The 12394-nt window shown below is 46.3% G+C and overlaps 1 pseudogene; it reads right to left on the bottom strand.

The window, feature by feature from the left end:
- LOC102006312 overlaps positions 1–12394 on the bottom strand; it is a 38179-nt pseudogene that overhangs the window by 405 nt on the left and 25380 nt on the right.

The raw sequence follows: 12394 nt of genomic DNA on the forward strand, positions 1-12394 counted from the left end.
TCCGGTACCGGGAACCGAACTCACGACCTTGCGCTTGCCAGGCAGGCGCTTTTGCCGCTGAGCTAAATCCCCAGCCCCCAGAGGTTAAAGTTTTGATGATTCTGCCCCTGCAAAGGCCAGGGAAAATGTATGTGCTTGTGTCTTACTTTTTAACAAAATATTTTTAAAAGGAAAAACAGAGTAAAAAAATTTTTAAAAATAGGATAAATATAGAAACCAAGAAAATATTTTGTATAGCTATGCAATGTATTTATATTCAAGCCAAGCGTTTTTACAAAAGTTAAAAAAGCTATAAACTAAAAATGTGTTTTTGTTTTGTTTTGTTTTGTTTTTTTTGGTCTTTTTGAGACAGGGTCTCACTATTTAGTTCAGGCTGGCCTTGAACTCACAGCAATCCTCCTGACTCAGCCTCCTGGGATTACAGGAGTGTGCCCACACCTGGCTCTAAAAGATACAGTTAATGCATCAAAGAAGGAAAAAAGTTTTCAAGAAATGCACTGCAGCCTGGGGGTGCAGTGTTCATAAGCCACGCAGAAGCACAGGTAATGCTGTAGGCCTCCAGGTTCAGTTCCAACTCATCCACTCACTTACAGCAGCTTCTGCTCTCGCATGCTCCATTCATGGGAAGTGCTGCACACAAGCGCACACCTTTAAAATCTTTTACATTGTACTCTTACTGTGCCTTTTCTATGCATTTAGACACACAAATATTTACCATGGTGTTAAAGTGCTACAGTACTCAGCACAGGAAGACACTGTCCCAGCTTGTAGCTGAGGAGCAAAGGACCGACCCTACAGCCTGAGCGGTCTAGGCTGTGTTCTCTAGGTTTGTGTCAGGGTGCTCCGAGAGGTTTGCGCAGCAGTGAGCTTGTCCCCATCGTTAAGGGACGCATGATTGGATATGTGTAGGTATAACTGTGGACACACAACTGGCACAGATTTAAAACTATAAAACAACATTTACATGAATCAACTTTTAGTACTTGAGCACTTCGCCAGTATGGATCAAGAGCTCTAACATGTTATTTTTCGTTTTGTTTTGTAATATTTATTAATAAAAGAATATTATCCTTTTTCATAAAGATTTTGTTATGTTTTGGGGAAAAAGAGAAGTGTCTGTTTCTAAACCGATCCCCCTAAACAGGTAATAGTGCACTACAGAATAATACGAGACAAGAGAAAAATACCCAGGTATCTACAATCTTGTTACCATTTTGTTTGGTTTCCAAGAGTCCTTCTCAAAAGCACATTTTTGTATTCTTGTCTTGCTTTTTTCATATAATTTATTTACTTTTTTGAGACAGGCTCTTGCCATGTCGTTCAGGCTGGTCCTGAACTCATTATGAGGCCCAGGCTAGCCTTGAACTCACAGCAATGCTCCTGCCTCAGCCTCCCGAGTGCTGGGATTACAAGGTGCGTGCTGCCACACTCGGCCTTATAACTTTTAATCAAAGGAGTACTTTTTGGTTAGGAAAAGTGCATCAGTACTACATCTGCTGAGCACACGCTGTGTATGAGGCATAAGATGAGGAGAATCAGGTATGTTTGAAAGAAAGTGTTTTAATGATATGCAACTTTGGTTATGCGGACCAAAGGACACTTTGGACTATGGATAGGGCCGCTGGTCAATCGGTGCAGCTGAGCTACAGGTATCTTTACACCTGCTGCGTGCAAGGTCCTCTCTCAGGTGACAGAACTGACTGCAACAGGGATGCTCTAAGAGCCAATATTCTAGTGGAGGAGAAACGTGGAAGAAGCGGCGATGACTGCTTTATCAAATAAAGCGGAACAAGGAGTGAGAGAGGGGCAGTGGTGCTACTCCAGCGAGTCGGGATGGAAGGAGGGGGGAGGCTTTTGACTGCAGTGGGGAGGAGACCCGCAGGTAGTGGAAGAGCAGACCCGGTGGCCAGGAGTGGGCGTGCGGGAAGCAGGTAACGAGGAGGCTGGTGTGGCCGGAGTGGTCCTCGGCCCGCCTTTGTGGCCCCAGGCCTGCTGAACTGTGTATTGTTCCATGTAGACACTTTACAGACAATAATGTGAAGCACGGTTCATTACATTTTAGTATTCCGGGTGCTCTGTGCCCATTATCTCTAATGCTTAAAGATTTGTACAAGTCGTATGTTTCATTGTAGTATTCGTAATACAATATAGGTAACCTTAAAATAGTCCACAAATAGTGCTCCGAATTGTGTGTGGACAGAACAGCAGTTGAAAGTGTGAAACACGACAGGGAGAGATACGCAGCTCCAAACACAGATGCTAACAGCCTCCGGGAGGGAGGACGAGCTGGGTGAACGTGGGTGAGCGGGAGGATGAGGACCTCCAGACGGATTTGTCATGGGCTGTTTATCTTTGTAAGTGTATAAATGTATAAGTATTATAGGATATTTGATTTTTGTTGTATGATTTATGTATATGTACATATTGTAAATTTAGAAACAAATATAATTTACTGTAATTACAAATTAATGGGCTGGGCCACATTAATTACAGTGGTGCATACCTGTAATCCCGGCACTTGGGAGGCTGAGACAGGAGGATCACTGAGAGTTCGAGACCAGTGTGAGCTATAAAGTGAGTTCAAGGCCAGTTTGAACTGCATAGCAAGACCCTGTCTCCAAAATGACAAAACAAATTAATGTTCATTTGAGTTGCTGCCCACCAAACGTAATTTCACCATAACATCACCACTCCCATCTTGCCTCAGCTTCCTAAGTAGCTGGATTACGCGTGTGCACCAACCATATGTATTTCTTTAGTTGTATTTACTTAGAAGCATTCAGAATGTCAACAAAACAGCTGCAACTTTATTTTGTAATGACAGAGTGGTATTCAGTTAACAGAACAACAATTATTTCATAGAAGCCGCGTCAGAGACAACTGAAGATGGAACACTACCGTCCCCATACATAACTAATTTGTGCTGTGCACCAGCCAGGATCCACAGCCCATCCACAGCCTCACACTGCACCAGGCAAAGGTTAGTGGCTACTGAAAATACCAGCAGACAGGGCTATCTAAAGACACATTCAGGAGTGTGTTAACTATACAAAAAAAAAAAAAGACACTGTACAGTTTAAAACAAATCTTTTTGAGACAGGGTCTCGCTATGCAGGTCAGGCTGGCCTTGAGCTCACTTTGTAACCCAAGCTGGTCTTGAACTTGCAGTGCTGCCGGGATTACAGAACTGAGCGCTGGGATTACAGGCATGCGCCTCCACGCCTGGTTTAAAAACAAATCTTACACAGCCTTACATTTCAGTTTTTTTCTTCGGAAGGAGTGAGTTGTGTACAGGGGGCGTTAAATACTTTAAAGACAAGGAAAAAAACTGCTCTAGAACCAGCGTATTCATCATCATCACCTTCCTCTTCATCTTCGTCCTCTCCGTCTTCTTCCTCCTCCTCATCCTGTTCATCCTCCTCCTCCTCCTCCTCCTCCTTCTTTTTCTTGCCTTTCTCGGCCTCGACTCTCCCTTTTTCGCGGCATCAGGTTTTCCTTCAGCTCGGCAGGCAGCGATGTCCTTCTGGTACTCTTCCTTCAGCCGGCAGCCTTCTTCTCCAGGGCTGCCTGTCATCCGCTGCAGTGTTATTGCACGTTTCTCCCAGTTTCTTCGCGACGTCACCAAGGGAGAGGCCAGGATGTTCTCCTTTGATTCTTGGGCGATACTCAGAGCAGAGCAGAAGGCTGAAGGCGGCCTCTGGGGCGTAGTGGGATCCTTGAACTTCTGCTTTGTTTCTCCTTCAGGAGGAGGAGAGTGTGCGCAACGAGCCTCGTCCGCCTTTGCCACGTCTTCAGATTTTCCTTCTCTTCAGCAGCCGTGGTCTCCCCCTCTCTGAGCACTTGGAAAACGCTCCGAAGGGAACGGAAGCGTCTGGGTGCCTCTTCTCGTGCTCCTCTCCGCAGGTTCGCACGAAGAATGCGCACGGTGACGTTCCGCCCTCCCGGCTTCTTGGGGTCTCCTCGGCCCGTGTCTGCTTGTCCTCCGCGGCGAGGCCGAGTCGCCCAGCGCCCGGCCGGCTCTCGCTTGCCCTCGCTGTCTCTGCCATGCGCATTTGTGAATAACTGAGAACCACAGAACCGTGTACGTTCTTGTTGGATTGGTTGCGTGCAGATCTCTGGTTCAGGTTTGGATTAGTCTGAGCGTTGGGCTGACTGCAAATGCAGACAAGGTGTGAAGGTTCTGTCCTTGAACTGCGTAGGTAGCCAAATCCCACGTACTGCGGAACTGGAAATAATATGGAACACATGTAATGCCAGGCTTAGTCCTAAGTGCGTAGTGGACACTAACCTCACTGGTCTCCCCGGCCGACCTGCGGAGGGGAGACTGCCATTCTCATCTGATAAATGCTGAGCCGTGCGGACTGACTGCGGACATCCCAAAGGCTGTATGGTTCACCCAGACCCAGCCGTCCGGAGCCCTGCTCTCCGCCACCTCATTCCACCACCTCTGGAAAAAAACAAGCATAATTTAAAGGACGTTTGAAAGGTCCACTGTTTCAGATACTTCTCTCACAACTCTTTTCAGGCTTTTGTTTGCCTTCACTCTGGACAGTGCTGACTACATCTGGGGGGGGGGCAGGCTTCCAGGTTCTAGCCGGGCGCGCACATGGGCGCACTCTGAGTTTCCGTGATCAACTTTTAACACTTGGCTTATTCTCATGCACTCACGGGCCCCATCTGAAATACGGCGCATTGATAAGGGAGGACAGAAGTCTACTTGGGAGGTTTTAGAAGTCAGCCTGAGGCTGCCCGAAATGTGCAAGCCCTAACCCTCCCCTCCTATTTCAAAAGCATCTCTTGCCCGGGGAGGGTGCTCCCAGTGAGGTCCCAGTCAGATGCAAATTTCAGGTTTCAGGTTTTGTTTGTTTGTTTGGCTTGCATTCTCTACCGGCTAGCTTGGAGCTGTCGCAGGGACCCTCCACCCCCGAGGAGAGGACCCTCCACATTCACACCCACGGGCTAGTGATGAAGACAGGATAAGCAGCCCTTTAAGGGCAGACGTGACAGACCTCCAGAGCAAACATTTATGGGGACTTATTTTGTAGAAGGAGATTGCAAAGAAGAGTCTCCTCCTCATGAAGGGTGGCAGACTTCTTAAATCCCGCTAATGGAGTTTGATAACAAGGGAATAAGATTTGAGATGGGTAGAATTTGGAAGAAGATAGCTAGAGGGAACTGGCTCCAAACAAACACGGAATGCCTAAAAGGAAACGCTTTTGTTTTCTCAGCCAAGCGGCCCCTCAGCGGGCCTCCTCGCTGTCAGGTGGCTCAGACTAATATTAGTAAGACTTCTGCTCACAACCTACCAGGTCACTTTTCTCAGTTACGAGGTTTCCTCTCAGTCTGGGCCCACTGCCCAAGACACTGGGTGAGAACTCAGATTTTTACTCTGACACCGGCTTTCGAGACAGCTCCGCTCCTCACTTGTAGGCAGTTAGGCCCCGGTGCCCAGGACGACAGCCCACAGGGGTCCTGGTTGTCCCCGCTTGTTCACTGATGCCTCGCAAACTGGTGAACCCCTCAAAATGTTGGGAAAGCCATTAAGAACGCAGAACTGAGGAATGGTGCGGCTGGTGACTCACGGTGTGGTTTCGAGGCTTGCTGCCATCGCAGTGATCTGACACACCTGTTTCAGGTACACTGGCTCCCTGCCCTGTCGTTGGTGAGGCATGACCACCACCGTGGGCAGGAAGGAAAGCCAGGCCTCCCGTGGCCACACAGCTGCCCGCCAGGGTCTTGGAAGCTGAGTGCTGTGCGGCCTGGTTTTAGTCGGTCTCCGTGAGGAGTCTTGGCTGTGTAACTGCTTGGGATGTGTGACAAGAGAACTGCTGTCCCACTGTGTGCGGGGAGGGAACAGGGAGACAAACTTCTGTGTTTCGTGGCATTTGTGCTTCTCACTAGTTTCCTCTTAGCCATACTTGTTGTTATTTGCTAGCCGAGATTCACTTTTCTAGGCACTAACATATTTCCCAAGCTCCTAAGCTTCCTCTGGAAAAAAGAGATATTTTAAAACTGAGCAAATCCCCAAACTGCTCCTGTACTTCCTGTGGGGTGCTCTTAAATAGAATGATCAAAATATGTTTTGTGCGTTTACGAACTTGTCAAAATGAAATTCACTGATCTGGAGCCCCATATGGTGGTGCACACCTGTAATCCCAGCACTCAGGAAGCTGAGGCAGGAGGATCATTGCGAGTTTGAGACCAGCCGGGGCTACAAAGTGAGCTCAAGGCCAGCCTGAACTGCAAAGCAAGACCCTGTCTCAAAAAGACAAAGAAAAAAAAAAAAAAAAAGAAAAGAAAAGAAATAAATTCAGTGATCTGTATAACCAATAAAAAAATTAAAAAATTGTCAAGAGGACTAGTGTCAGTGAAAAAGAAATGGAGTTACAATTTCAGTCTGCCAAATGCATCATGGGAAACAGAAAGTTTCTTTCCCCTCTTTCTGTTGCTTACCCTAGTAAAACTGAAAGGCAGTTTTCACTGAGCGTGTACTTTAGGGAGATCTCACCCACGCTGGAATACAATATTCCCACGTTTATCTCTTTGGAGACTCTTCTTCCTTGAGAAATGGAGACCCTCAACACAGTGCGGTGTGATCTGTCAACTTTAAAATCAAAATTAAGCCTCTCAGAAAACATTCTTGCAGCCAGAACCAAAAATTCCAAAATCATTGGGTTTTTAAAATTTGAAATTGTGGACTCCGGGGCTGGGGATTTAGCTCAGCGGCAAAGCGCCTGCCTGGCAGGCGCAAGGTCGTGAGTTCGGTTCCCGGTACCAGAGAAAAACCAAAAAAAAAAAGGAATTGTGGACTCCGAGCAATAGAAGAGGAAATAAATTTGTCTGACATAAGGGCTGGGGATGTGGCTCGGTGGGAGAGGGTTTGCCTAGTAAGCATTAGACCTGGGTTCCACCCCCAGTCCCGCAAAAAGCAAAACAACAAAAGCACACGTAAATGCGGTGAGATTAAACAATACACAGTGCTTAGGCTTTACACACTTATCACAGTTAGATACACATGCACCCCCTCAAAACCTTCTCCTTGTTTAGAACACACTCTCATCACTCCCGCCACCTCCCAAAGCGCGGGAGTCCCCCTTCCTAACAGCCTTTGGCGGCCCTGCCGTGGCTGCCTCTGAGTCCTGAACCGATTCCAGACGGTTCCCTTTCCTGCCGATGTGACTTAGGGAAAAAGTCAGAACTCATGTGGGGCCAGATCTGGTGGATAACATCGATGGGGACACGCTGTCACGTTTTTACAAAGCTGCCCTTCTGTTCATGGCATTTGGGGGGCAGCAGCATTTACCCCAGCTTTGACCATAGGTCATAAAGGCACACACAGAAGAGGCTCTCCGTGCACTCGCTCTGAGACGCTCCCGCGCGGGCCCCTCGCACCACGCAGGTCCTCAGGCCTTCTCTTCTGCCTCTGAGGGCTCTGCGGACTGCCCAGGCTTCCTGTGGGGTGCTCCTGTACTTCCAGGCTTCACATCTTTCTGGCAGAGGATTCTGTGGGGCCTTCAGACATGACCTCCCAGGATGGGGGCACCGTTCATCCCACTGCAGGACGCCTCCACGGAGTCCTCCTTTGGCCCTGAAGTTGAGCGAGCCTTCCTGCCCAAGGTCACGCACCTTCCCAGGGGCGGGAGTATCTCACACCCTGTTGACCTAGGGTTTCAAGATCCACTTCCTTGTCCCATTTCGGATGAATTCTGAAGATCCATCTCCACTGCAAAGGTTCCTTTAAGATCAGGAGAATCCAGTTTCTTTTATTCCCCTGACCATAAGAACCTCCCCCAGCCAGGTGTGCTGGCACATGCCTGTAATCCCAACACTCGGGAGGCTGAGGCAGGAGGATCACCATGAGTTTGAAGCCAGCCTAGAGTACATACTCCAGTTCAAGGCCAGCCTGAACAACATAGTGAGACCCTGTCTAAAAAACAAACAACAACAACCCAAAAAACCCCTTCCCCAGTAAACTTCAAGGACAACAAGCTTGTCTTAGAACCTGCTTTTCAGAAACCCCAGTGTCCTAGCAGTCACACCCTGTCTCTGGATTCTGCCCTTCTTCTGAGCGCTATGTCCCTGTTTCTATGATGGCATCACAACCTGGACACTAGATCAATATTTCAGGGTGTAGCTAACAGCTCCTTGTGTCCGATGATTTATTCTGCTTTGTGTTGGGCCAGCGTCAGAACTCCTGAGACAAAAGACTTCGTAGTTACTGCAGTAAGCAAGCATCATCTCCTACTACCTCTTTTATTTAACTTCTTATTTTAGTTTTTACCAACAGTAGCATTAATATTCCTTTTATTTTCCCACTGTAAAGGAAGGGAAGAGATGTTGAAACTAACCTTGGAGTAAAATTGTCCTGTGACTGCCATCTTGAAGGTCTTCAGTATTTCTTCTGAGTGATGGAGATGTACTGCTGTCTTCTTCACACTGTTTAGTACTCCTTGACGTATCACGTGTGCCTTTGTTTCACAGCGCGGGGGACTGAGCTCAGGGAACCCGGGGCCTTCTGCTTGCTTAGCCAAGTGCTGCATTCCCAGTTCTGGGGTGTTTTTAAAAAATAAATTTTCTTTTTTGGAATAGTTTTAGGTTTATAGGAAAGTTGAGATAACATTGCAGAGGGAGGGAGCCTGTGTATCTCACATCCAGTTTCCCCTATCGCTGGCATCTTACATTGCTATGGTACATTTAAAAATAATTAATAAATACATTCTTATTAATTCCACATTTTATTCAGATATTGTTAGTTTTTTCCTAATGAACTTCTGAGTTCTAGAATCTTTTTTTTTTTTTCTTTTTTTGGTCTTTTTGAGACAGGGTCTCAGTATGCAGCTCAGGCTGGCCTTGAGCTCACTTTGAAGCCCAGGCTGGTTTCAAACTTGCAACGATCCTCCTGCCTCAGCCTCCCGGGTGCTGGGATTACAGGCCTGAGTTCTAGAATCTTATGAAGGGTAATACACTACTTTTTTTTCTGTGCGGAAGATCAAGGTCAAAGCCTTGCGTGGTAGGCCGCACTCCACCGCTGAGCTACAGCGCAGACACAGCGCTGCACTTCCTCCCCGTGTCGTCTGAGGGTTCCTCCGGGCCGTGGTGGTTTCTCTGACTCTCCTTGATTTTGATGATCTCGACAGTTTAGGGCAGCCCTGGCGGGGTAACTGTAGGCTCACCTTCCAGTGTTTGCTTCCTTTTTTCTTCTCTGATGTTTCTCTCATGCCTAGCATGAGGTCATGGATTTATAGGATGAAGACCGAAGAAGTTTCATTTTCATCCCATACCAAGAGCACACACTGTCGGCCTGACTGAGCGCTCCTCGATGCGGGCTTTGATCACCTGACTGAAGCCGTGGTCCGTTTTCCCGCCTGCGCAGTCACTTTCCGCACTTTCTGGGCTGCGCTTTTTGATCAGAAGGCAGAATGTGTAACGAGCGCTCAAGGAGTGGGCAGTCGGGGTCCGTCTCCCTCAGGGGAGAGTCTGTATGGAGGTTTTGGAATTTTTCCACGCCTGAGCTTGGCCTCATTTTATCTATCTATCTATCTATCTATCTATCTATCTATCTATCTGTCTTTCTGTCTGGCTATCTATTCAAATACTTATGTATGTTTATCATCAGTATGGACTTATGAATGCTTACTTTTATATTATAGTCTAATATTAATTTACTTTTTTTTTTGTTTGTTTGTTTTTCTGGTACTGGGAATCAAACTCACGACCTTGCGTTTGCCAGGCAGGCGCTGTGCCGCTGAGCTAAATCCCCAGCCCCTAATTTACTAACTTTATAGCTCCAATTTCATTAGGAGTGCTTTAGTGGATTTCTGCGTTCCTTTGACCTAGTCACATTAATATGGGCCTTTTTTTTTAGCACTACAAAGTGATGCTACAAAATGTTCTAGGGGGCTGGGGATGTAGCTCAGCAGCACAGCACCTGCCTGGCAACAGCAAGGTCCTGAGTTCGATTCCCAGTACCACCCTGCAAAATTCTAGACTCATCTTGTGTACTCTCTGTCTTGGTCATGGATTCAGACATTTCTTCAGGAAGTTCTGGTTCCTTTTATTGGCAGACGGTATTTGGAACTGACATCTGGTGCTAGATATGCTCCTCGCTATTGAGGTGTCATTGCTTCTAGACCCTTTTAGCTGACAGAGTCAGGAAGGAAGTTTGCACACTTATACATGTATATAAATGTATCTATAGTTATTTCTGTATAGTTATTTCTCTATATCTTCATCGAGCTAAACTTGAGTCCCTATAGAAGTCTCCAACATTAGAGCACTATCGCATGGATTACTTCAGTCCTCTCATTTTGTTATTTGTGACCTCCCACCCCAGCAGGGGGAGATCTGACCCCCATTGCTTGCTCCCCATTTACTCAGTTAAGTTCCAGTATCCGAGTATGGCGGTCCTGGAATTGTCAACCTGCTCTCTCATGGAAACAGCTTTGTCAACTAGAGTTTGGCCTTAAATACCAACAATTCAACTGGCTTCGGGCTTGTAGACTTCCCTCATTACTGAGCCCTGTGCCGGTTCCATCTGCCCTACCAGGGAGGGTGTTGTGTACATTTGTAATACAGTCAGATCTTCTGTCGTAGTCTGCATCTATTCAGGGAAACCCTACCTCCCAAATGATGTTTTCAAATTGGCACACACCCAGGACCACTCTTTATGCTGCAAAGTTCTGTGGGTTTTAACAAATGCATCGCTGTACGTGTGCACAGTTAGGGGGTCATTGTTGTAATTTTGCCACCCCGAAAGTGCCTCTCGGCTTCATCTGCTCAGCCCTCTCCTGCAAACCCTCGTATCTACTGTGGTGCTTTGTTATTGTGTTTTTGCCTTCCACAAAATGTCACATAGTGCACGAAAGCACACAGTATGTGGTGTTTTCATTTTTTTTTTTTTGGTACTAGGAATCGAACTCAGGACCCTGCGCTTGCCAGGCAGATGCTTATGCCACTGAGCTGTCTCCCCAGGCCTTCCCCCCGCCCCCACTGTACCAGGAATTGAACTCACGACCTTGCACTTGCCAGGCAGGTGCTGTGCCGCTGAGCTAAATCCCCAGCGTCTATTTGACAATTTTGAATCAAGCTACTATAAACATTCTTATTCAAGTGTTTTCTTGTGGACATAAGTTTTCCAGGAAGTTGAATAAATGCCCAGGAACACAATTATGGAATCATAGGACAAGACTATGTTTAGTTTTATAAGAAGCTGTCACACTGTCTTGTAAGGTATTGTAGGTTTTTTTAAATAGGGTCTTGCTAGGTAGCTCAGGCTGGCCTTGAACTCACTATGTAGCCCAGGCTGGCCTAGATCTCATGGTAATCCTCCTGTCGTAGCCTCCCAAATGCTGGGATTACAAGTGTGTACCACCGCTCATGGCAGTACCATTTTGCATTCTTACCAGTAACAAGTGAGAAATCCTATCGCTCTGTATCCTCACAAGCAAGTGGGATTGTCAGTTTGAGGAATTTTAACTCTTCTCATAAGTGTGCTGTGGATCTAATTTGGCCTCGAGTGACTAGAAAATTACTTTGTAGAATGGGTTGGAAGCTGATATATGACTGCCACTTTTTCTTTTCCTTTAATGTTTTGGCAGTGTTGAGAATTGAACCCAGACCCGAACACACGCTAGGCAAGTTCTCTACCACTGAGTTACATTCCAAATCTTTTAATTTTTATTTTGATACAGATCTTTGTGAACTTGCTCAGGCTAGCCTCTAATTTATGATCTTCCTGCCTCAGCCTCCAGAGTAGCTGGCATTACAGGTGTATGCCACTGAACCTGGCTGCCTTTTAATAATCATTTTTGAAACTAAAAATTATTATTCTATCTGACCCAGATATTCCCCTTCTAGGTATGTTTCTAAAAGGGTGAAAGACGTCGTATCGCAGTGATATCTGAGTACTCCTGCTTAGAGCAGCACAATGCATAATAGCTAAGTCTTAAAAGCAGCCTGTGCGTCCATCAGCGGATGAACGGATAAGGAAAATGTAGTATCTATACACAGTGGAGTACTACTCTGCCATAAAGAAGGATCAGCCTGAGTCATTTGTAGGAAACGGAATGTACCTGGAGACCGTAATGTTGTGCAAAGTGAATCAGACACACAAGCTTGAGTATCCCATTGTTTCTCTTACACGAGAAACCCGATGTGTAAGCAAAGCGCAGAATAAAAGAGAAAACAATAGGGAAAAAAAAGCGAGAAATGTTGCTGTAATCTAGCATGGACAATGTGTTTAAAAGTGTACCTTGATGTGGTAGAACTGTTTTATGTGTTTTTTATGTCTTGTTTTTAGTCTGGTTGTTAATCTGCATGTATGATAATTAACTTGATAAGGACTTATAAAATAAATAAATTAATTTGATACTGGCAAAAAGTCTTTTGAAATGTT

The sequence above is a fragment of the Chinchilla lanigera genome, unplaced genomic scaffold, assembly GCF_000276665.1.
Source record: "Chinchilla lanigera isolate Chin_1 unplaced genomic scaffold, ChiLan1.0 scaffold00053, whole genome shotgun sequence".
Lineage (NCBI taxonomy): Eukaryota > Metazoa > Chordata > Mammalia > Rodentia > Chinchillidae > Chinchilla > Chinchilla lanigera.